Source organism: Gastrolobium bilobum, unplaced genomic scaffold (assembly GCF_033153095.1).
Source record: "Gastrolobium bilobum isolate Gb01-03AN ecotype WA unplaced genomic scaffold, APGP_CSIRO_Gbil_v1 utg2530, whole genome shotgun sequence".
Classification (NCBI taxonomy): domain Eukaryota; kingdom Viridiplantae; phylum Streptophyta; class Magnoliopsida; order Fabales; family Fabaceae; genus Gastrolobium; species Gastrolobium bilobum.
The window spans coordinates 545,251-572,435 of record NW_026899712.1 but is presented as its reverse complement, the minus strand read 5'-3'; the positions used below and the strand labels follow the sequence as shown (position 1 = coordinate 572,435).

Below are 27,185 nucleotides of genomic sequence, written 5' to 3'. Positions count from 1 at the left end.
TTGCCATCAAAATGGGCTTAGATGGGAACAAATTTACGTCCCATCAAACACCCCAAAACTAAACTGTTGGTTGTCCTCAAACAACTCAGAAATATTGTATTAGTCTGCCCAATTTAAAAGAATAGCATAACAGAAAGGAACTTGAGCCAGCGAGCAACCATGAACTTTTCAGAAAATGAACTACTCTTCATAGTAAACAGTAAGAGGATTTTGTCCCCAGATAAGAGAAGGTTGTTGATCTTTTGTCTCATTGTCACTCATGGGTTGGTGTTTTCTCTGTCCATTCCTAGATGTGATTCTTCAGAACTTTCCTTTCTACTGTGTTCCTATGAAGTACAGTTGTCTTCCGTTCCAAGGATTCTTTGATGGGTAAGTGTATGGAAATGTGGAAGAAGTGGTGGTCTAATTTGTGGGATCAAGGAACGTTTAGCTTTTGTGTCTGGACTTTTTCTGTTTTTGAGGGAACACCTTTTCTTGAACCTTTTTCCCCCTTTGGAGGAAGGTTTTCTAGTTTTTCTTGAATTCTTTTGAATGGTTGTTCCCCTTTTTCTTTGTTTTTCTTCTGTTCTTTTTTGTTCATTGTTGAGTACGCTCCTTGTTCTTTTTGATTGACCAGATGGTGTATGATGGGGTGAGGTGAGTGTGTGATTCTGTTTTGATCCTTGACAGCAGAATTTATCTGTCTTCAGCAGTACTTACAACATTAAGGCAAGCTGAGAAGTTTCATTGTGGTTACACCTCAGGAATGCTCTCAGAAGTAGGCGTTTGGCATTTTTTCGTTCCTTACCAGTTTGAGTTCACACAGATCAGCTTTTTCAAAAATCTGAGGATTAAATTCCCTGCACTGTTTCTATTTTCAAGTACTCAGAGAGAGAACAAGCATGATCAGTCAGTGACTTTGTGTTTCATGTATGTTAGTTAATCTAAAAGAATTTGGGCAGTCTTAATACTATAACTGAAATGCATGCATATACCAAACAGTTTGATAAAAAAGGTGTTTTTCATTGCAAAAAGATTAATTACAAGGGAACGAAAAGAAACTAAATTAAAAACAGGATTGAAAACAAACTAAGCTAAGATAAATAGAAGGGTTTCTCCTTTTCATTGTGGAGGTCTGTGGTTAGGGACCACCCCAAAACTACGTTCCTAGAACGTACTTTATTTGGACTTTTTGGAGAGGAACATCAGACGTTCCCTCCTTTTCGAGAGCTATGTGGTTATGGATAACCACCCCAAAACTTTGCTCTTTGTCAGAGAGCAAATGTATCTACTGGGTTTCCTCCCAGTCAGCGCTTAGTTTAATGTCTTTAGCTAGACATGGTACTTACCTCTCAAGGGATTTCAGAAAGAGGGATACTTTCCTCTTTTTCATCAAAGGTTTCATCATTGTATAGCTTTAACCTGTGCCCATTTACCTTGAAGGAACGACCATGTTCTGAACCTTGGATTTCGAAAGTTCAGTTTCCTGCATCGTTAATAATTTGATATGGCCCGGTTCATCTTGATTTGAGTTTACCTGGGAACAGTCTGAATCTGGAGTTGAAGAGTAGCACCTTCTGACCGATTTTTAGATCTCTGTTCCTGATCCTTTTACCGTGCCACTTCTTAATCTTCTCCTTGTACAATCTATGATTTTCGTATGTGTTCCCTCTGAACTCCTCTAATTCTTCGAGTTGCAGCAATCTCTTCTCTCCAACTATTTTTTCATCCATGTTGAGGGTTTGGACTGCCCAGTAAGCCTTGTGCTCCAGTTCGAGGTGGAGGTGGCAAGCTTTGCCAAATATCAATCTGTATGGGGAACACCCTAAGGGTGTTCTATATGCTGTTGTATAAGCCCATAATGCCTCGTCTAACTTGAGAGACCAGTCTTTTCGAGAAGGATTAACTACCTTCTCTAAAATTCTCTTAACCTCTCGGTTAGAGACTTCAATGAGACCACTGGTTTGTGAATGATATGGGGTTGCAACTTTGTGTTTGACTCCATATTTCTCCAACAACCTCTCAAGTTGGCGGTTGATGAAATGTTTCCCTCTGTCGCTGATGAGACAACGTGGGGTTCCATATCTGGTTAATATGTTCCTCTTTAAAAATTTTATAACCACCTTAGCATCATTAGTGGGTAAAGCAACTGCTTCTACCCACTTGCTTACATAATCCACAGCCATTAATATGAATTTGTTCCCACACGAAGGAGGAAAAGGTCCCATGAAGTCAATGCCCCAAACATCAAATAATTCAACTTCTAGGATCGGATTGAGGGGCATTTCATTTTGTTTAGTCAAGTTACCTTCTCTTTGACATTTATCACAATTTTTTGCATATTGAAGTGCATCATTAAAAAGGGAAGGCCAGAAAAAACCTGACTGAAGAACCTTGGAGGCAGTCCTAATTCCACCTAGATGTCCTCCATATGGGGACGAATGGCAGTGTTGAAGGATTTGAGGTTGTTCTTCTTCTGGGACGCACCTTCTTATCATTTGGTCTGCGCATCTTTTGAACAGTAGTGGTTCGTCCCAGATGTAGTTCCTGCAATCGTGAAAAAATTTCTTCTTCTGCATTTTATTCGCCCCATAAGGTTCTAGCCCTGCTGCAAGGAAGTTGGCTATATCAGCAAACCAAGGAGCATTTGTCTCTATGTGATTAATGACAAACAATTGTTCGTCAGGGAACGTTTCCTTGATTGGTAGCCCCACTTTAATGTGTTCCAATCTGGACAGATGATCTGCAATTTGATTTTTACATCCTTTTCTTTCTTTGGTCTCCAGATTGAACTCTTGTAGCAGTAGGACCCATCTTATGAATCTTGGTTTTGCTTCCTTTTTTGAGAAGAGGTACTTGAGAGCTGCATGGTCAGTATGGACAGTAACTTTTGATCCTAAAATGTAAGGCCTGAATTTTTCACAAGCATATACTACAGCCAATAGCTCCTTTTCAGTGACTGTGTAGTTCACCTGAGCTTCATTTAGAGTTTTACTGGCGTAATATATGCTACGAAAAAGTTTGTCCTTCCTCTGGCCCAGAACTACCCTAATAGCATGATCACCTGCATCGCACATTAGTTCAAAGGGTAAGTTCCAGTCTGGAGGTTGGATGACAGGCGTGGTAATGAGCTTATTTTTCAAAGATTCAAAAGCTTTCACACAGTGAGAGTTAAACTCAAATTTTACATCTTTTTTTAATAAGTGGCACAAAGGTCTAGCTATTTTGGAAAAATCTTTAACAAACCTTCTATAAAAGCCTGCATGCCCTAAAAAAGATCTCAAGGTTTTTACACTTACTGGTGGCGACATTTTTGCTATAGCTTCTACTTTGGCTTGATCCACTTCCAGTCCTTCTCTGGAAATTTTGTGTCCCAGGACTATTCCTTCTTTCACCATGAAGTGGCATTTTTCCCAATTAAGCACTAGATTAGAGGACAGACACCTTTGAAGGACTTCTTCTAAATTGTCCAAGCAGTGATCATATGACGTCCCTAGTACTGAAAAATCATCCATAAAGACTTCTACTCCTTCACCTATTAGATCGGAAAAGATTGATAATATACACCTCTGGAACGTTGCTGGTGCATTACATAACCCGAAAGGCATCCTTCTGAAAGCGAACGTTCCATATGGGCAGGTGAAGGTTGTTTTATGTTGATCTTCTGGTGCCAAAGCAATTTGATTATACCCTAAATATCCATCAAGGAAGCAAAAGTATTCTTTTCCTGCTAGGTGGTCTAGCATCTGATCTGTAAAAGGGAGTGGGAAATGGTCCTTCCTGGTGGCATTGTTGAGCTTCCTGTAATCTTGGTAGATTCTCCATCCTGTAACCTTTCTCACGGGTATCAGCTTATTCTTTCATTCTTTTCCACTGTGATGCCTCCCTTTTTGGGGACGCATTGGACAGGACTTACCCAACTGCTGTCAGATATTAGGTATATGATCCCTGCATCCAGCCATTTGATGACTTCCTTTCTCACCACTTCTTTCATTATAGGGTTCAATCTTCTTTGGTGTTCCACTGAAAAACTGTTAGGATCAGTCAATAATATTTTATGCATACAAATGAGGGACTGATACCTTTGAGATCATCTATGGTCCAACCGATGGCTCCTTGGTATTTTTTTAGCTTGTCAAGCAACAGTCCTTCTTGTTCCTTGGTAAGAAATGAAGAAATGATCACAAGAAGGGTGTTGTTGTTCCCCAGATATGCATACTTCAAATGTTGGGGAAGGGGTTTTAGTTCTAAATCAGGAGGTTTTTCTGAAGAAGGTCTTTTGAGCTGCTTCTCCTTTTCAGTTCTTATCAAAGGTTCAGGCCTTCTTTCTTGCAAATAGCAACTCTGCTCTTCCTGTTGTGGGTCTTCTTCTTCTTCCTCGTATTCTTCTTCCTGTTTTTCTGCTATGCTGATCGTCTAACAAAGTGAGAGCAGAACATTCTTCCAAGTCTTCTCCTTCATCCTGGAACTTTATTGCTTTGACAATATTGAACTTGATCTCATCGTCATGAACTCTCACGGTTAGTTCCCCCTTTTGTACATTGATAACTTCTCCTCCAGTTGCTAGGAACGGTCTACCCAGAATGATGGGAACGTCAACATCAGCTTCATAATCCAGAATGATGAAGTCAACAGGTAAGATAAATTTATCTACTTTGACTAGCAAATCTTCAATCTTCCCTTCTGGCTTGACGATGGATCTATCTGCCATTTGCAAGGTCACCGTGGTGGGTTTAGCTGGTCTAGTGGATAATTGTTTGAAGACAGATAGGGGCATGAGATTGATGCTGGCCCCTAAATCACACAAGGCTTTCCCTTGGTACGTGTTTCCTAAATGCAAGGAATGGTGAAGCTTCCTGGGTCTTGAAGCTTAGGTGGGAGTCTGCCTAAGTATTGGCAACTCTCTTGTGTCATTTTTATAGTCTCATATTCCGTTATTCCTCTTTTTTTTAGAGGACATCTTTCATGAATTTTATGTACCTGGGCATCTGTTGTAGTGCGTCTACCAGAGGAATGTTGATGTGAAGTTGTTTTAAAATGTCCAGGAACTTTCCAAAGTGCTTATCCTCCTGTTGCTTTTTTGTTCTTTGAGGGAACAGAATTTTTGTTGATATTTGCCTGCTTTGAGTTGGACTGATTGGTTGGCTTGAAAGTAAAATGGCCTTGAAGGCCGTAGCATGTGAGAGGAAAAAAAATATATGAGAGGGCCTTGAAAAATATGATCACAAACAAGGTACCATCACCCGTCTATGGTAAAGTAACCGGGCTCTGATACCACTTGAAAGTAAAAGGAGGGCCTTGAAGGCCGTAGCATGTGAGAGGGGAAAAACAAATTTTTTTCGCAAGCGGAATACACATGCATATCAAGATACATACTTTAAGACGTATGTCATACCTTGTTCGTGAAAAACTCAAGACGATCAAAGGTAGGTCTGAAGGGTTCAGACCCTCTAACGTTGATCCACACCACCTGCGTCTGGATACAGGAACTCCTTCCAGTAAAGCCACCAATTGATCACCACAAAGAGGCTTGCTATTCGCTCAATGTGTGATGAGAGGAGGCTATGTAAAAGTGTTTGCAAGAGTGAAGTTTTCTGAGAGAAAACCTCACAAAAGTGGTGCAGGAAATTAGGAGAGAATGGCTTGGTTGGTTTTCTAAAAACCCTAGAAGGAACATATATAAAGAGGCGCACAAAAGGAGCCTATTTGTTAAAAACAAATCAGATTTTTAATCAATAAAAATCCCTTCCAAAAGGGCGCTCCATCAAAGAGAGAGAGAGAGAATAGGATTTGTTGCAAATCAAATCTCATCAAATCTTGCCAACAACATCCTATCATATCTTTATGATATATTAGGTTCAAAACCTAATCAAATATCTAATCATAAATCATCATATAATCAGTTATATGGTGCGCCCCATATAGCCTAAATAATGACCAGATACATTTGAGTAATCAAATCACTCAAATATTCTCTCAACAGATTGTATCTTCTGGAGCTGATACTGGTGACTAATCATCAGCCATATTAGCGCCCCATATCTCCTTGGATTATGTCCAAGAGATTTTCTCTTGATATGTTCCAAAAAGATCTAATCTTGTTATGTTCCAACAAGATCTTATCTTGTCTTTTTCAAACAAGATTTTATCTTATCCTTTTTCGTAATGAAACAATTTTCATAGCTAATTCTAATTTAATTATTAAATTCAAATATTAAAATATTCAAATTTAAACTTTCAAACATTCAAATTCAAAATTTAAATTTCAAAATTCAAAATTCAAAATTCAAAATTTCGAATTCAAAATTCAAAATTCAAATTTCAAATTTCAAATTTCAAATTCAAAATCGAATTTCAAAATTCAAATTCAAATTTTAAATTCCAAAATTCAAAATTTAAATGTTTCATAATTAATTAATTTAACTAATTAAATTAATTAGTAATGACTTGGACTATCCAAGCTCATTACATTAACCATGCGCCCTCCACCCCTTTAGGTGGAGTTCCAAACTACTTCTTGGGCTAATAACTATTTTAAGGCCCAATACTTTTAATGCTAGAGCATCTAGACAATTAGGTATTTGTGTGTGACCCATTAGGTCCAACATAGCCACTGACATAAATGGGCTTGGGCCCAATAAGCCCACAACCCATCTAATGACAACACAGAGCACTAGCAATGCTTTGTTGCCCCAGAACTAGTTAGATTAATGATTTGATCATCCTATTAAACATATTTGGTTGCTGTATGTTTGTCCCTTCGTCTCGGTTACCTTCCCATAAAACCTAGGGTAAAGAAACGTATCATCCCTTGCGGTTTAGGGTTAGCTTTTTATGAAATAGGGAGTCTTCAAATTACTGACTCTAAAGGCAGATCATCTTATGATCTCTTTTACTATGCATAGATTTCAGAGTCACTGTAAATGTCATCCCGATTTCTCCGGTTTAAGGATAACCTAATCTCTCACAGAGATTTGACGAATTCCTTCAACTTATCACCCTAGCCCTGTGCCCTATCAGGACAAGCCCAAGAACATACCTATGAATCTCCATGTTTCAGGCAGACAGTCAAAACATGCCTTCTAGAACACAGTCTAAGTGATAACTTCTGGTCTAAGGAAAGACATACCCAAATATAAAGAGACTACTCTAATGATACTATCTGTGAGATTTCCTCATAGAATCTCTTTGTGGGTCCGTTCAGTGCGAGCTATACTCTTATAGGTCCACCCACGACTTTAGCTAAGACATCTCCATATCTGTAGCACATGAGGTCTATACCTTGTATCCATATACAAGTAGATAAGTCATGCTAGTCTTACCCGAGATTACTGACCCCATTCTCAGTATCTCTAGACTAGGAACATAATATTAGGAATAAGCATCCGGTATTCTTGAATCCTCATGATCGTGATCTCATCACAGATATTCAAGAGATACCTATTTTATTCCACGGGGTTTATCAAGTTATTCATAATATATTAACATTAATATCGAGACAGAATTATGAAACAAGATAAAGAGTGCTTTTATTTATTTTCGACAATATTAAAAAGGTCTACATCTATGTCCTTATTTAATCATAAGATTGTCTCTAGGACACCCAAATACTAACACTTAGTTCCAACAATCTTTCCTTTCCCTTAACCAGGCCACATTATAACTCTATTGAAGACCTCTTGATCTGCTTAATTTATCATAAGAACTATGGAGAACGAGAATATAAGCAAGCCTATGGTAGTGTTGATACAGTGGAACAAGAGTGAAACACCAACCCTCTAGACAGTTGAGTGTGAGTGAATTGAAATCCTAGTGAGGGAGTGTATCAGGAATTTTTCCTTGTTCTTGATCTTAAGGAATTTCATTGAAATTTTTAATTGATGAATTATGAATCTTGCTGCTTTGATGTCTTATCCTTTCAAAGTCTGAATGCTCTGTGATCATGTCTCTGATTAAATCCTGCCTATGAACTCCATGCAATTGAAGGTCTTGATTAATTTTCCAGTAAGTTTATTCTAGTTAATTGCTGAGGACAACAATATTCAAATCTGGGAATGGTTGATAAACCCTTGGTTTACCATGGTTTGGCAGTTGAAGCCTCATGAGGAGAACTACCTGACTCATGATTTGGATCTGGCTGCGATTATTTTTGCTTTCAAGATTTGGAGGCATTATCTTTATGGCATGAAGTTTGCTGTGTTCAGTGACCACAAGAGTTTGAAGTATCTGTTTGACCAGAAGGAGCTGAACATGAGACATAGGAGATGGGTGGAGTTTCTGAAGGACTACGACTTTGATTTGAAGTACCATCCTAGCAAGGCCAATGTGGTAGCTGATGCTTTGCGTCAGATTCCGTGAGCCTATCCAGTTTGATGTTGGGTGATTTTGATGTCATTGAGAAGTTTTGGGATTTGTCAATGACCTCTTTATTTGGGGGTGAACTTCTCGAGATGGAGACAGTAAGGGTAGAGAATGAGCTAATGGAGAAGATCAAAGAGGCACAAGTACAGAGAGAGTGCCTCGATTATGTTAAGAACCAAGATGGTGTGTCTTGGAACGATTATGGTTTGTTGACATTCCAGAAGAAGATTGTGATTCCTCGAGGTCTTTTGACTGAGGAGGTGATGGCAGAGGCTCATAAGGGCCAATTCACTGTCCACATTGGTGCTACAAAGATGTATCAGGATTTATAGAGAAATTTGTGGAGGTCGGGCATGAAGAAGGATATAGTTGTTTATGTGTCCAAGTGTTTGATATGCCAGACAGTGAAGATAGAACACCAGAAGTCGTCTCGTAAGCTTCAACCTCTTGAGATACCGTAGTGGAAGTGGGAGAGCATTTCCATGGACTTCGTGGTGGAGTTGCCTAAGACTCGGGCTGGTTGTGACTCTATCTGGGTCATTGTGGACATATTGACTAAGTCTGCCTATTTTCTTCCGATGAAGGTGAGCTTCACTACTGAGCAGTTGACCAGAGTATATGTTCGCGAGATCGTGAGGCTTCATGGGGTGCCCGAGAGTATCATTAGTGATAGGGATCCGAAGTTCACATCTCGGTTCTAGGAGGCGCTGCAAGGAGCTTTTAGTACTCAGTTGAGATTGAGTACAACCTATCACCCTCAAACTGATGGACATACTGAGCGGACCATCCAGACATTGGAGGACATGTTGAGGGCTTGCACTTTAGAGCAGGGTTCAACATGGCATAGGTACCTGCCATTGGTTGAATTTTCTTACAACAACAATTTTCATGCTAGCCTGGGCATGGCACCCTATGAGGCGTTGTATTGTAGGAGGTGTCGAACTCTTACCTATTGGTCTGAGGTTTGAGATCGCGAGTTATTTGGTTTGAACTTTGTCCAAGATATCACCCAGTAGATCCAGATGATCAGAGAGAAGCTGAAGCAGGCACAAAATCGCCAGAAGAGTTACTACGATGTCATGCATCGTCCACTGGAATTCAGTGAGGGTGAACACGTGTTTGTGAGACTATCAACTGTCACCGGTGTTGGTCGGGAACTCAGAGTAAGGAAGCTTAGCCCGAGATTTATAGGGCCATACCAGATTCTTGGTAGGGTAGGGCCTGTTGCCTACCGGCTTACCTTGCCTCCGAACTTGACCAACATCCACGACGTGTTTCACGTGTCTCAACTTCGGAAGTACATTGCGGACCCATCGCACGTGGTGCAGCCTGGTGATGTGGAGGTTTGGGAGAACCTAAAGACTCCCGTCATACCACTCAAGATTCTCGATCGTGGCGAGAAGAAGCTGAGGAGAAAGATCATTCCTATGGTCAAAGTGCAATGGACAGGAAGGACTCCTGAGGAGTGTACTTGGGAGCGAGAGTACGAGCTTCTTCGGCAATACCCTGAGTTTCGGGACAAGTATGATTCTAATTTTGCAAGCAAAATTCTTAAAAGGTAGGGTGAATGTAAGAACCCGTACCGTTCAATTAGAAATTTAATTAATTAAATGTAAAATTAGGAAATAATTCCATAATTAACCCTAATAATTATGAGAAGGCTTAAATAATTATAGTAAGTTATTAATAATGTTGAAAGTTACTTTTCTAACGAAAAGTGCAGATACCGATTCTGTCTCACGGTATAAATGCATACCGATGAATTATCCCGAAAAATTATGAAAAGTATGTATATATCACTAGAATAATATCTAGGACTAGTATAACAAGTTTCAAGTCAAAATAATGAGAACTGGCGTCAGGACTAATACCGGCTACGTAAAAGCGCGTACCGGCAAAATGCTGGAAAAAATAAAATAAAAATATGATAAATTCTAGAAAAATTGCTAGGATCAGATTCCAAAGTTTGGGATTAAAATGATAAGCGTAGCTATTAGTGCTAATGCAGAGTGATTAAACTTAATGCGAGTATAAATAGTGGTGGCACAAGTCTCTAGGTCAGAAATCACAACTCTAAGTGCCTCTATTTTTTATATTTGAGCTCTCCATGTTGCCACCCTCTTCCCTTCTTGAAACTCAACCAAAAATCCACCTTTCTCTTTGATTTTTCTTCCTAAATTTTGTGAGCACTTGAGAGTGTGCATTGGGAGGGAGAAAGGCACCTTCTTGGGAGTGTGGTAGCTGCTGACTTGGGGGATTGAGACTTCCTCTGAGTGTGGGGCGGTGTAGGAACCATTTCATGAGTTGTTGATGCTCCAGGAAGTGAACTTGGTGAAGAAAGGACCCATCTTGTTGTCATTTTCGTGCTTACAAAGTGGCAGACCTTAGGAGCTGACTTGATAGATCCAAGAGCACTTGTGGTTCTGTTTTGAAGCCTTTGGATAAACATCATCACCTTTGATCATAATTATCCTTGTTAAAAGAGGAGTCTTGGTATGTAAAATGAGTCAAATAGGTAACCAACATAAACACTAACCTAAAGGAGTGTAAAAATGCATGCTTTAACGTGTATAAGTGTTAAAAGAGGAACATTGGGAGTGATATCTCGCGAAATGCAGAAACTGCATTCTGTCGCGAAATATTCGGATATGATATCTTGATATTGATATCCGGATATGCCCCCGAAAAATATCCGGATATTCTGAAAATTTCGAGACAAACACTGTTCTGTTCTGACAGAATAGTACTATGGGTTTACGGATCCTAGATTGGTGAGTTGAACATTTGTAATAATTGAACTAAGTCAGAATCACTTAGATTAAGGGCTTAAGGCTTTGGGAGAAGCCTAATGGCATGAAACGATAAAGAGAACGTTGTCATTATGTCATGAACTCTTAGATTATAAATATTGATATGGTTGCTGGTCTAAATAGATTGTGATTGTGCTGTTTGTGGACCTTGAGCTAGTATGGACTTTGGCTTGGATTGATTGCTTAAGAGGTAAGCTTTCGTGTCCTCGGTTTTGCCATTGTTGGTTCAACCATACCTCATGGAGGGATGGTTTATATGCATGATGTGTTTTCATGTATTGATATTTGAAATGCTTTTGAGCTGTTAAGTGCAAATGCCTTATGATATGTATCTGTTGTTCCACCTAGACGGTAAGCCTGAGTATACACGGGGCGGAACAACAATATCAAGAATAAATGGATCCTTAAGAAATTGAAGATCCACCATTTGACCCAATCTTGGATCTACTTGTAAATACACAAGGTCTAGTGCGGTACATTCTTAGTGGGAGAGAACCTTGTTAACTCTCAAGTTGTCTCTTGTTGAGTGACATTGATCCTACTAGTTACGATAATGCACTAGAAGATATTGTTGATCAAGTGTTGCTCAAGCTATGAACAATGAGATGGAATACTTGTATTTCAAATCTGTTCGGTCCTAGTAAAGACACTAAGAGGGGTAAAACCCACAAGGTGCATGTGGACAAAAAAGGTAAAGAGAGGATGGACAGGAAGGTGAAAACCTTCAAAGCTAGCTTGGAGGCAATTTTTGCCAGACGCCATGCTTGAGTCTATCCAGATTCTCTCAGTTGCTATAAGTCTCAATTATGAGATTTCATTTTGGGAGTTGGATGTCAGGATATCTGCATACAACAACCAAAAGGGTTTATAGCAAATGGGTAGGAACACACGGTATGCAAGTTGTGAAAGTCTATTTCATGGAGTTAAGAAAGCATCCAGGTCTTAAAACATCAGTTTTGATCAGGTTATCAAAATTTTGATTTTGAGAAAACCTTGATTAATGATCTGTATTTGTATGTAAAGGATCCAACGGAAAACAATAGCTTTTCTGGTACTTTATGTAGATGATATGCTCCTTATTAGAAATAATGTGGAGGTAATATCAAGCATAAAGAGTTGGCTAAGTTAGTGTTTTGGTATGGAAGTACTAGGGAAGCCAATTATATTCTTGGTAGAAAACTCTTATGAGACCGGAAGAATAAGTTGTTGGCATTACCTTAGGCTACTTACATTGACAAAACTCTTGCCAAAATTGAACATGAGAATTCTAAGAGAAGATTTATAACTCTCAGATATGGAATTCATCTTCCTAAAGAGTAACCAAAGACTCCTGAGAAGGAAGAATGCATGAGTTGGATACCTTATGCTTTGACAAAAGGTAGTCTCATGCATACCATGTTGGGCCTTAAACCAGACATCTGCCATGCAGTGGGAGTAGTGAGACGGTACTATTCTGGACCTAGAGGAACACTAGATTATTATTAAGCATGTACTCAAGTATCTTTGGAGAACGAGAAATTATATGCTGGTATATTCTAATAGGAGTCTTGAAAAGCTGAGTTTTTAAAAATTCAGTTATTTCAAGTGGATATTGACTCAAGAAATCAACCTCGAGCTATGAGTTTTTCACTAAAATCATATAGCATTAGAGGTGGATCTTGCAGACCCAGTTACTAAGAGTTTGCATGAACTTGTATTCAAGAGGCATGTTACTTCTTTGGGACTTAGGATGATCCTAGACTTGCATTAAGCGAGTGGGAGTTATTGGTTTCATTGTGCTCTTGGAGTAAGACAATGAAACAATGAAATTACTTTCTGAATTTCATAAATAAGGTTTTATTTATTAATTTTGCGCACTATTTACAAACATCAAAGTCCGGATCAATTGTGGAGTATATGATCATATGGATACGTTCATGGAGGACATGATTATAGGTTCTCACAATTGATGAATAGATTCACAGCTGTTAAATAAAGTTGGGCACTTTATTTAAGCTGCAATATTCCATGAAATGGTTTTGTCCGAATCATTGTAAAATATTGGTGAGAATTAACATTCACATTGAAAGGATCAAGGAGAGATTTGATTAAGGTTGTTTTTCTGTCATAAGGTATCAAATCTCCATTTAACTATAGTTATGTAATTGCTCTTAATCCTGAGTTTATTATAAATAGGTAATCAAATAGTTTTCATTCTTTGATTTACCAACGGATGAGGTTCGATCTATTGACGGCCAATAACTCAGTATTTTGGGAGTGAGATTATTTGATTATCAGTATTTATGAGATAAATGATGGGACGTAAATTCGTTCCCATCTAGGCCCATTTTGATGACAAAATACCACACGTTCCCCTATCTGATGAGCAACTTCAGCATGAAAATCACTTGTTTTACACATTTGTGATAAAAATACAGTGGGGGAACGTATGGTAACTGTAAGAATCTGCACTGTTAATTAAGGAATTAATCAGTTAATTATGTGAAATTAGGAAATAATTCCATAATTGACCCTAATAATTATTATGAGGCTCTAATAATTATAGTAAGTAATTAAGAATGTTGAAAGTCATTTTTCAGAAGAAAAGTGCAGATACCGGTTCTGCTAGTCAGTATAAATGCGTACCAAAAAAGTATCCCGGAAAATTATAATAAGTGCATGATAATTACTAGAATAATATGTAGGACTTGTAAAACGAGTTTCAAGTCAAAATAACGAGAACTGGTGCCAGAAACTGGTACTGGCTATGAAAAGCGCGTACTGGAAAGGTGTTCCGAAAATTATAAGAAAAATATGATAATTCTTGTAAAATTGAGTAGGTTAAGAATCCAAAGTTTGGGATTAAAATGCTAAGCGTAGCAATTAAAGTTAATATTGTGTGTTAATTGGTTAAGTGACTATATATATGGCTTTTAGGCACAAAACCCTAGATAACTATCCTTCCTACGTGAGTATTGAGAGTGGCTGACCAGCCTTGAGCTTTGCTTCATGGTCTCTTCATCTTTGTGAGGGTTTGTGACCTTTTCTTCCATTTCTTCTTCTCTTTTGTGGAGTAAACACTTGGGTGTGTGATTGGGAGTGGGTGTGAGGCTTTGTTTCTGAGTATTGGTGGCTGTGTTGTGCTTGTAAAAGGGCTGAGTTGGTGGGTTGTAGTGTTGGAGCCTTGGTCTTGGTGGTTGAAGCTCCAAGTGCCCACCTTTGTGAAGAAAAACCAAGTCTTGAGCACCATTTTCGTGTGCCTTGAAGGTCAGACTTGTAGAGGCAGTGTGGTGAGCTCCAAGAGCCATTGTTGCTCTGTTTTAAGCCTTGGTATGTTGTACCAACCTTTGATCATGAGTTTAACGCTTAAAAATGGAACCTTGATGCATGTAATGAGTTAAGTTGCAAACTTAAGGGTGGGTAATGTCAAACACACCTAGAAATGCATGTTTAGGCTTCTGTAATCGGTAAAAATGGAACCCCCTTCGCGAAATGCAGAAACTGCATTCTGTCGTGAAATATCCGGATATTTACCTGTGGAATATTCGGATATTGATATCCGGATATGGGTATCGGGATATTGATATCCGGATATGGGAATCTGGATATCCAGATATAGATATCCGGATATTGCCAGTGAGATATCCGGATATTGCCTATGAGATATCCGGATGTTGCGGATCTAGCAAGTGTACTAGTCGTACAAGTAATAAAATGATGAGTAAAGATCGTTCCCACGAGGATTTGTGTCAAGCACTGACTAACCATATGTACTTGAGTTGAATCAAACAAAAGTTCATAGATTGCATAGATTTATTGTCACCAGAAACTACACTGAATTGAATTAAAAATTGATAAATAAATAAAATGTAAATTATAATGTAAACAAGTAGTCAGATGTCATTTTCCCTCAAACATGAATTTATAGATGAACCAATTTCCATTATGAATTATCTACTATGTGATGTTGATCAACCTTTTTCTTATCATCTCAAGATGTAATCCCTTACTACCCTGATAGACACATTAATCAGAAACCCCAATCCCTTGGTGATTCCTTTCTTAATACATGCATTAATTACTAAGGTCTTAAGATCACATTAGAATCCTAGCATCAATCCCTTGACTACTAGAACACTGATGATGAAGTTGTCAAAAATAGAGAAACAATGTAAACATGTCTGTTCTACACTATTCCTCAACATGAAGAATTAATCAAGACAACTTCATACAATCATATAATAGATAAACAAAACATCTAATTAACCATTCATAAATTCAAACTTGAGTTCCATTGAATCAGACTACAAAGGACTCTACTCAGACATAATACAAATAATAACAAGAGAAGAAGAAGAAAGATCAAACTCCATTGTCATGATAGTTGAGTCTTCAATTTTCAAGTACAATTACATGAAAGTATACTAACTATTACAATACTAAGTCCTAAGAATTTGGAAAGTCAGAGAAAATGAGGAGTCAGATCAGATCTATGAAATATCTGACCTGATCTCCCTTCTCCTAGTGTGATGGGGAAAGTTAGAATATCAGAGAATGGATATGAGAGAGTTGCATCTGATATCTGGAATATGTCAGAATGTGAAGGCCCCTTGTCCTTTTATAATTTACAAATTACAACTGAAAACTGACATGGGCACTGAAACTCTCATTTCTGGACGTTTTAGCGCTCAACCTTGACGGATGCCCAACTGTTTTTAACTGTCTTGGGCGCTAAAATGCCCAATTTTGGCCGTTTTAATGTTCAGCACCAGCATCTTTTGTGCAGCAGGGCGCTAAAACGCTCAGTTTTGGGCGTTTTAGCGCCCAACACTTAGAATTTTCCAATTTTCAGAATCTTCTTCCTTCTCTCTTTTGCTTCTTTGAGCTTCAATTCCTTACAAGAACAATGTAAATTTTCAATACAACTTCCAGAACTTGTATTCAGGAATTTATAAGACATTGACCTCTTTTTCATCCATTTAATCACACAAATTTATACTAATTCATGCTCAAAAACCTGATGAACTAAGGGTTCATCACAATTCCCAGATTTGAACATTGTTGTCCTCAGCAATGAATTAAAACAGAGAAGGACTTGAGATTCTTTACAGATGAAATTCATGAGGATGGACTTCAATTAACAAAAGATCAACATTTCATGATACAAAATTATAACCATGCAATCTCTTATTTCCTCTAATTTGCCCAACATCATTTGTGACTTTTCAACAGATCAGTAAAGATGATATACATAGACTTCCAAACAACAACACCCCCTCACTAGGAACTTCTCAAAAATTATGAGAATTTTAACACTCTTGCACACTAGTGTTTAAGGATGTACTTATCACTCACTCTTCACTGCACTCAAACTACCATAGGCTTGCCCATCTTCTCACTATTCATAGTAACAATGATCTATAAGGTAGATCAAAAAGGTTTTGGTATGATTAGCAATTAGGCTTGGTGTGTGGCTTGTCTAGAGATAAGGATTTCTGTGAAAGGGGAAGTTCAGATCAAATGAATCAGATTCAGATAAGAGGGGATTCACAGTAATTAATCAATTTCTTCCTAATTCCCTCAACTTTCTTCCTTTTCATTCCTTGTTCTTTTCTTTGAACCTTTCTTCCTCATTTTCTTCCTGACACTTTGTGTCTTTAACAAAAAAAATTTCTTTTTCTTTCAGACACTTTGTGTCTTTAATACTTCCCTCTGTCTCTTCCAAACACTTTGTGTTTCACAACCTTTTCTTTCTTTTCCTTCTTTCTTTCTTATGTTTCCAACACCTTGCATTCACTTATTGCAAAAACACTTTTCTCCCCACATAACACTCCATCCCTTATCACTTATCTGAAACTTTTAATCTGAAGGATTGGAATAAATGTGGTTCTTGGCTTGATAGACAACAGGCTAGGCTCAAGTGTTTCATGCAATGGGAACTTAAAGGTTGACCATTTGACTACGAAAATTCCTCTACCCTACACATCATCAACCATTTCAAGCAAGAAACAAGGCAAGTTCTAGAGTTATTCATGCAGTGAAGTGCTCTCTGAACAAAATTTTCTGTATAGGCTCAATTTCCTCACAGTTCAGAGTGCATGCTTGACTTTCTCTATATGCATCAAAACTAATCTTTCTACTCTTACACATTGAATGAGTCATGCAATCATTTCATTTAAGCTCAGCATGCAAGGTATAAGATTGTATCCTTAATTTGATCAATCATATAAAACTTTGATCAGTCAAATCCTCATGGAATTCCGTATCACAACTGAAATCCAAATTCAATATTTCAGCTAAAATCTAAATCACACAGAAAACTTAGAAAAGAAAAGAGATTGAGATGTTTCCCTGTTTTGGCTCATCAATTTGTGTGACATCTCCATGAAATTTGCAAGCCATTCAATCACACCCAATTCCCAGATTTAAATGTTGCTGTCCCCAGCAATTAACTGAAATCTAAAACAGCAATTGATCACTGAAACACATTATACATAACCCAATAGCATCAGTACTATCGCAATGTGAATCAGTCAAAACAGTAATTATCTCAATGTACTAAACTGAATTACAAAACTAAACTAACAGCAAAATAAAACTACCCAGAAACATGTAAATCATATAAGTGGACCAGCGCTAAAACGTTGAAATCAAGCGTTTTAGCGCTGGTCTCCAGAGACATGTGCACATTGATGTGCGTCGCATCGCGCTAAAACGGTCACGTCTGAACGTTTTAGCGCTCTGGACCAGAAAGAACAAAAATTCACACATAAATTTAAATTGCTGAAAAGTAAAAGATTCAATCTCAAATATTAATGGTGTCTGTCAATGTTGAAGAACAAATCCCCGGCAACGGCGCCAAAAACTTGTTGCGGATCTAGCAAGTGTACTAGTCGTACAAGTAATAAAATGATGAGTAAAGATCGTTCCCACGAGGATTTGTGTCAAGCACTGACTAACCATATGTACTTGAGTTGAATCAAACAAAAGTTCATAGATTGCATAAATTTCTTGTCACCAGAAACTACACTGAATTGAATTAAAACTTGAAAAATAAATAAAATGTAAATTATAATGTAAACAAGTAGTCAGATGTCATTTTCCCTCAAACATGAATTTATAGATGAACCAATTTCCATTATGAATTATCTACTATGTGATGTTGATCAACCTTTTTCTTATCATCTCAAGATGTAATCCCTTACTACCCTGATAGACACATTAATCAGAAACCTCAATCCCTTGGTGATTCCTTTCTTAATACATGCATTAATTACTAAGGTCTTAAGATCACATCAGAATCCTAGCATCAATCCCTTGACTACTAGAACACTGATGATGAAGTTGTCAAAAATAGAGAAACAATGTAAACATGTCTGTTCTACACATTTCCTCAACATGAAAAATTAATCAAGACAACTTCATACAATCATATAATAGATAAACAAAACATCTAATTAACCATTCATAAATTCAAACTTGAGTTCCATTGAATCAGACTACAAAGGACTCTACTCAGATATAATACAAATAATAACAAGAGAAAAAGAAGAAATATCAAACTCCATTGTCATGATAGTTGAGTCTTCAATCTTCAAGTACAATTACATGAAAGTATACTAACTATTACAATACTAAGTCCTAAGAATTTGGAAAGTCAGAGAAAATGAGGAGTCAGATCATATCTATGAAATATCTGACCTGATCTCCCTTCTCCTAGTGTGATGGGGAAAGTCAGAATATCAGAGAATGGATATGAGAGAGTTGCATCTGATATCTGGAATATGTCAGAATGTGAAGGCCCCTTGTCCTTTTATAATTTACAAATTACAACTGAAAACTGACATGGGTGCTAAAACTCTCATTTCTGGACGTTTTAGCACTCAACCTTGACGGATGCCCAACTGCTTTTAACTGTCTTGGGCGCTAAAACGCCCAGTTTTGGCCGTTTTAATGTTCAGCACCAGCATCTTTTGTGCAGCAGGGCGCTAAAACGCTCAGTTTTGGGCGTTTTAGCGCCCAACACTTAAAATTTTCCAATTTTCAGAATCTTCTTCCTTCTCTCTTTTGCTTCTTTGAGCTTCAATTCCCTACAAGAACAATGTAAATTTTCAATACAACTTCCAGAACTTGTATTTAGGAATTTATAAGACATTGACCTCTTTTTCATCCATTTAATCACACAAATTTATACTAATTCATGCTCAAAAACCTGATGAACTAAGGGTTCATCACCGGATATTATGGGTTTGCGAGGAACAGTAGCGTACTGTTCTTCCAGAACTGATCTATGGGTTGTGGACCCTAGTTTGAGGAAGTTGAACTTCTGTAATTAATTAATGTAAGTTAGAATCATGTGATAGAGGGCTGATGGCTTAGTGAGAAGTCTTAAGACGTAAAACGTAATGAAAAGGCGTTGTCTTTATGTTGTTTACTTGTAGAGTATGATTGTTGATGTATTATTGGTCCATATCAGATTGTGACTCTGCTGTGTTTGGACCTTGAGCTTATGGACTCTTGGCTTGGATTGATAGCTTGCGAGGTAAGCTTTCGTGTCCTCGAATTAGCCATGTTGTGGTTCCACCATGACCCATGGGGGTATGGTTATATGCATGTTGTGTTACATGCTTTTGATATATGAAATGTTGTTGAGCTTTATGTGTTAATGGCTTTTAATATGCATGTGTTGTTCCATCTTGATGGTAAGCCTGAGTATGTAGCATCATACGAGACGCTGATCCGGGGTGGATGCAAGTAGTATCTTGCACTAATTGTGGGTAATATATGTATACTTATTCCTGCATTTTTCTGGCCAGTAGAATAGAATTGACACACATGACATGATTATCTGCTGCATTGCACTGTTTTAGAAATAATATTGATGAACTGCTTTTAAACTTATATTGCACATGTTAGTGAGCTTGGGGTGGAAGATCCTTGAGGACCCCTTGTCTTACTGAGATTTCTTGTTTAGAGATCTCACCCCACGTTTGGGGAATGCTTATTTCAGGTTCAGGTAGTATGTTGACTGATGCCTCTGGCGGCAGGAGGCCATAGCTTAGCTGATTATGATATTCATCTTGTATTGCTTACATGACTGGATCTAGATGTTGTTTATGTTTTCCGCCCTTTATGTTTTGAGTTGAGACTTATGTTGGGCTTTGTTGCCTTATTTGGGTGAGCATGGGAGTTGTCCATGCCACTATGCTGTTAGTACTTTTGAGTTGAGTTGTATGAATTGTTTGTTGGTCCGGTCTACGTGTTGTAGTTCCGTGACTAGAGCCATACATTATGTTATTTTTATTAATGACGTATTTCAGTTAACTGTTTTACTGCAATTGCATATAGGCAATGCTTTATTAATTGATTAATAAGCAAGTTGGTAATGATTAATGACATCATAATTGAAAAGAAAAAGATATTCCGCAATTTTAATTAAGCACCACTTAATACGATGATATGATACCATACCGAAAATATACGGGGTGTTACAGTAACGTATTCCTTTAAAATACATTAAAAAGGGAACGGACTGAGACGCATTTAATGCACTTGCTCCACTCATTTAATGCCTCTATACACTTTGCATGAAACGTGGATATAAAGTCTTCTAAAAGCAGAGGCGGTGCACCACTCAAGCAACAGGAAACGTGAAGAGCAGAGAATCAAGAGTTCTCATTGGCCAAAGAAGAAAGCAAGGCATGGGGGGACTGCAGAAAACATCTAATCATCAACAAATCTTGTCCCATCCAGCAATTTGCACAGCTTCTACACTCTATTGTCACCGCCCCGTCCCTTCACGCAGGAACCAAGCTCCAAAGGATTTACAAGACTGCCACTATTCTTCTACCTATAAAAAGGACGTCCCACACACAAAAACATCATTGAATCCTGGAGGAATTGAAGTCCTAAGGGAAGAGATCACCTAGTAGTATTAGTAGCTTAGTTTTATTTTATTTAAGTTGTAACTGTAATTAAGTGACAACCCCTTTCTCTTTTCTGTATCAACCCCTAAGACTCCTCACGAGCATCAAACCATCCTTCTCCATTTTCTGTTTCTGTGTAAACTGTCTTTAAATTTAATATAAGTTTTTTTCTCTTCATTCCATTCGTTATCTTTAAACTGAATCTCGGGTTTATGGGATTTCAGTTTAGAATAATTATGTTTAAAATATTGGCCATGACCTGAACTATCTGTGGGACGGATAAAACTGCAACATTCTTAAAGAATTATTTTCAAAACTCTTGACTGAAGCTTTTTGTATTTCTTTGGCTAAGTAAGCTATATTCATTGTGTATCAATGGAAATTAAACACATACTGAGAAAGGAACTTCCATAAGGAAGGGATTTCAGACAGCTTAGCCATTGGGGGCAGGTAGTGTCATGGCAAAAACTGCAACATTCTTAAAGAATTATTTTCAAAACTCTTGACTGAAGCTTTTTGTATTTCTTTGGCTAAGTAAGCTATATTCATTGTGTATCAATGGAAATTGAACACATACTGAGAAAGGAACTTCCATAAGGAAGGGATTTCAGACAGCTTAGCCATTGAGGGCAGGTAGTGTCATGGCAAAAACACTACTAGTCTCCTTAGGAATAAGGGGCCGCTTCATCCACTTTAAGGTTCTGTACTAGTACCTATTGGAGTCAAGGGAGCCGTAGGAATATGGAAACTTGTGAGCCATCTAGTCCATGAGCTGAGGAATCAGAGTTGGCAGATAAGAAACTGGGACAAAGCCAAAAAGTGTTAGGTCTTGAGCAGAGAAAATAACTATTTAAGAGTGGAGTAGTGAAACCGTTCATTCTGTTAAACTGTTTTAAAACCATCACCCTGTTGTCTCTTGATTATAGTTATTTATGTTTAGTAGTTTTACTTTATTTAATCTTGTTTCTATCAAACTTCAATGCTTATTATCTCACCTTCTTCTAAACAGGAAGGACCACATACATAATGCAGCGAGTAATTGTTTGCCATCAGATTGAACCTATTGTTCTTGAGGAACGTTGTCAAGACAGTAGGGAACGTTTGACCAGACAGTTCATTTACTAACTTTTCTACTCATTTTCATTCTTTACAAAACAGTGTAAGACAATATTCAAAGTTCCATCCTCGTGGGAACGATAATCTGGGCATTAATACACCCAATATTACTTGATGCATGCACTTGCGCACTTGGGTTGGAAGTGAGGGAACGAATCTGTGTTCTATAAGAACAGAGGAACGTCCCCTATCAGAACTTATATTTTTCCACCATTAGCAAACCACCCAACAGGTTTTTGGCGCCGTTGCCGGGGATAGCAACACTAAATTCTGTTCTTATTTACTGTTTTTAGTACATACACTGTATATTTAACTTTACTTTTATTTTATTGTCACTAAACCTGCTGATTAAATAACTTGTGTTTATGGTTTATGAGTGAAGAGTTTGAAACAAACTCTGACCACTCCATTGAAGTACCTGAGTTTCTCTTTGACCTCGAACCAGAACGTACACTTCATAGAAGAAGAAGAAATCTCAGGGAAAAATTTCTTGAAAACATGGCTGATCATAACAATAATGAAGATATTCCTCTTGAACAAAATTTCAGAACTTTGGCTGCTCCTTTCAGGAACAGACCAGATAGGGGAGTAATCCTCCCTCCTGTAGCACCCAATTTTGAACTGAAACCTATCATGTTTCACATGATTAGGGAAGCAGGGGTCTTCAACGGACTCCCTGCAGAAGATCCTTACACACACCTCACAACATTTCAAGATATCTGTGATAATTTCAAAGTTGAGGGTGTGACAGAGGAGAGTATAAGAATGAGGTTGTTCCCTCACTCCTTGGGATTAAAAGCAAAAACATGGATGAAAACTCTCACCCCTGGTTCAATACACTCATGGGAGGAACTCTCTAACAAGTTGATAGAGAAGTTTCTCCCTATGTCTAAGACAAGCTGATGTAAGAGTAGAAATCTCTAACTTCAGGATGTTTTATGGAGAAAATCTCTATAAAGCATGGGAGAGATACAAGGACAACATCAGAAAATGTCCAAACCATGGGGTGGAGAGTTGGGGAGTGCTACAATCTTTCTATAAGGGACTTGACCATACTTCTCAATCTCATTTAGATTTTGCTGCAGGAGGATATTTTTTACAGGAACGCGTGAATCAAGGTATGAAATCATTGAAGGAACTGCTGAAAGATGTCTCCAATGGCCAATAGACAGAGTGAACCCAGTAAGGAAGCCAGGCATGCTAGAATTGGATAAACAAACTGCCATGGAAGCCCAGCTGGCATCACTCATAAATGAAGTGAAGAATCTGTAAGTTGACCAAGAAGCACCAAGGATGGAAGTCTTGCCACTCACAACAGCTGAAACTGAACCGTGTTCAGCTTGTGGTGACCTTCATGACTCAACAGATTGCCCATCCACTGCATTGGTGTGTTATGCAAAAAAATTTCGCAACAAGAACTTCACCAGAGACAATCAACAAGCAGGACACAGTACCAATTCAAATCCTGGAGGAACTATCACCAAAGATCAGAACCATAACCCCCAATGGAGGCCACCCATGAACCAAAGACCATTCAACACTCAACAGCAGTAACATCAGCAAGGCAGCAGCAGTGGAACGTTTGAACCAAGAAGAAACAATTATGTTCCGTTCCACAGAGATGACCAACGCATCAACATCCTGGAAAATTATGTCAAGGAATATGTCACCAGAAATGATGCAGTGGTCAGGAACATCGAGTCCCATCTGGGACATATTGCTACCAATCTTCAAACAAGAACACCAGGACCACTGTCAAGGGATACTAACATCTCCTCAACAACCTCTCCAAAGGAAGTGCTTACTTCCCCTTCAGAGCAAATCAAGGCTGTCACCTTAAGAAGAGGAAAATCCACTACACAACCCACAACTCTGCCGAAGAAAAAGGAACAAACTAAAGCATCTGAAGCAGCCCCAAAAGCACAACAACAGCAACCAGCCACAGATGAGCAGAAACCAGAGCCTGAAAAAAAAGCTGAAACCAATGAAGACCAGGTGGACAAAAGTCAACCAATCAGCCCAACTCAAAGCAGGCAAATACCAGCAAAAATTCTGTTCCCTCAGAGAACAAAGAAGCAACAGGAGGATAAGCAGTTTGGAAAGTTCCTGGACATTTTAAAACAACTCTACAATAACATCCCTCTGGTGGACGCACTAGAGAAAATGCCCAGGTACGTAAAATTCATGAAAGATGTTCTCTCAAAAAAAAAGAGGAATAATGGAATATGAGACTATAAAAATGACACAAGAGAGTTGCCAGTATCTGGGCAAACTTCCACCTAAGCTTCAAGATCCAGGAAGCTTCACCATTCCTTGCATTATAGGAAACACGTATAAAGGGAAAACCTTGTGTGATTTAGGGGCCAGCATCAATCTCATGCCTTTGTCTGTCTTCAAACAATTATCCACTGGACCAGCTGAACCAACCACAGTAACTTTACAAATGGCAGACAAGTCCATTGTCAAGCCAGAAGGAAAAATTGAAGATCTGTTAGTCAAAGTAGACAAGTTTATCTTGCCCGCTGATTTCATCATCTTGGATTATGAAGCTAATATTGACGTTCTCATCATTCTGGGTAGACCATTCCTAGCAACTGGAGGAGCAGTTATCAATGTACAAAAAAGGGAACTAACCATGAGAGTTCATAATGATGAAATAAAATTCAATATCGTTAAAGAAATGAAGTTCCAGGATGAAGATGAAGATTTGGAAGAGTGTTTTGCCCTCACTTTATTAGACAACCAGTTCAGCAGAAAAACAGAAGGGGAAGAATATGAGAGAGAAGAAGAAAGTCCACAACAGGAGGAGCAGAGTTGCTATCTGCAAGAAAGAAGACTTGAACCTTTGATAAGAACTGAAAAGGAAAAACAACTCAAAAGACCTTCCTCAGAAAAACCTCCTGACCTAGAGCTGAAGCCTCTTCCCCAACACTTGAAGTATGCATATATGGGAAACGATGACACCCTTCATGTGATCATTTCTTCATTTCTCACCAAGGAACAAGAAGAAGTGCTGCTTAACAAACTCAAGAAGTACCAAGGAGCTATCGGCTGGACCATAGCAGATCTCAAAGGTATCAGTCCTTCGTTTTGTATGCATAAAATATTATTGACTGACCCTAACAGTTTTTCAGTGGAACACCAAAGGAGATTGAACCTTATAATGAAGGAAGTGGTAAGAAAGGAACTCATCAAATGGCTAGATGCAGGAATTATATATCCAATATCTGACAGCAGTTGGGTAAGTGTTGTCCAATGCGTCCCCAAAAAGGGAGGCATAACAGTGGAAGTAAATGAGAAAAATGAGCTAATACCTGTAAGAAAAGTTATAGGATGGAGAATTTGCTAAGATTGCAAGAAGCTCAATAATGCCACCAGGAAGGACAACTTTCCACTCCCTTTCACAGATCAAATGTTGGATCATCTAGCAGGAAAGGAATACTTCTGCTTCCTTGATGGATATTCGAGATATAATCAAATTGCTCTAGCACCAGAAGATCATCATAAAACCACATTCACTTGCCCATACAGAACGTTCGCTTTCAGAAGGATGCCCTTCGGGTTATGTAATGAACCAGCAACGTTCCAAAGGTGTATGTTCTTTATTTTTTGAGATCTAATAGGTGAAGGAGTAGAAGTTTTTATGGATGACTTCTCAGTGCTGGGAACGTCATATGACCACTGCTTGGACAACTTAGAAGAAAACCTCCAAAGATGATTGTCCTCTAATTTAGTGCTTAATTGGGAAAAATGCCACTTCATGGTGAAGGAAGGAATAGTCCTGGGACATAAGATTTTCAGAAAAGGACTAGAAGTAGATCAAGCCAAAGTGGAAGCCATAGCAAAAATGCCACCACCAGTGAATGTGAAAACTCTGAGATCTTTTCTTGGACATGCAGGCTTCTACAGAAGGTTTATTAAAGATTTTTCCAAAATAGCTAGACCTTTATGCCATTTATTAGAAAAAGATAAAAAAATTTGAGTTTGACTCTGATTGCTTGAAAGCTTTTGAATCCTTGAAAAATAAGCTCAATACCACGCCTCATCCAACCTCCAGACTGGAACTTGCCCTTTGAATTAATGTGTGATGCAAGTGATCAGGCTATTGGGGTAGTTCTGGGTCAGAGGAAGGATAAACTCTTTCGTAGCATATACTACGCCAGTAAAACTTTGAATGAAGCTCAGGTGAACTACACAGTCACTAAAAAAGAGCTGTTGGCTGTAGTATATGCCTGCGAAAAATTCAGGCCTTACATTTTAGGATCAAAAATTACTATCCATACTGACCATGCAGCTTTCAAGTATCTTTTCTCAAAAAAAGAAGCAAAACCAAGATTGATAAGGTGGATCCTACTGCTGCAAGAATTCAATCTGGAGATCAAAAAAAGGAAAGAATGTGAAAATTATAGTGCAGATCACCTGTCCAGATTAGAACACATTAAAGTGGGACTACCAATCAAGGAAACGTTCCATGACGAACAATTGTTTGTCATCAATCACTTGGAAACAGATGTTCCTTGGTTTGCGGATATAGCCAACTTCCTTGCAACAGGACTAGAACCTTACGAGGCAAATAGAATGCAGACAAAAAATTCTTTCATGATTGCAGGAACTATCTCTATGATGAACCACTTCTGTTTAAAATATGCGCAGATCAAATGATAAGGAGGTGTGTCCCAGAAGAAGAACAACCTCATATCCTTCTACACTGCCATTCGTCCCCATATGGAGGCCATCTAGGTGGAGTCAGGACTGCCTCCAAGGTTCTCCAATCAAGTTTTTTTCTGGCCCTCTCTTTTTAAAGATGCACTTCAATGTTATCAAAAAAAAGAAAAGAAAGATGCACTTCAATATGCTAAACAATGTGATAAATGTCAAAGGGAAGGTAACTTAACTAGACAAAATGAAATGCCCCTCAATCTAATTTTAAAAGTTGAATTTTTTGATGTGTGGAGCATTGATTTCATGGGGCCTTTCCCTCCTTCTTGTGGGAATAGGTTCATATTAATGGCTG

General features: G+C 38.3%; 1 non-coding gene across 1 annotated transcript; it reads right to left on the bottom strand.

The window, feature by feature from the left end:
- Positions 1-23,072: 23,072 nt before the first annotated feature.
- LOC133292886 (small nucleolar RNA R71) lies at positions 23,073-23,179 on the bottom strand. Its single transcript, XR_009748984.1, has one exon. It is a non-coding gene; the product is annotated as a small nucleolar RNA R71 (small nucleolar RNA).
- Positions 23,180-27,185: the final 4,006 nt, after the last annotated feature.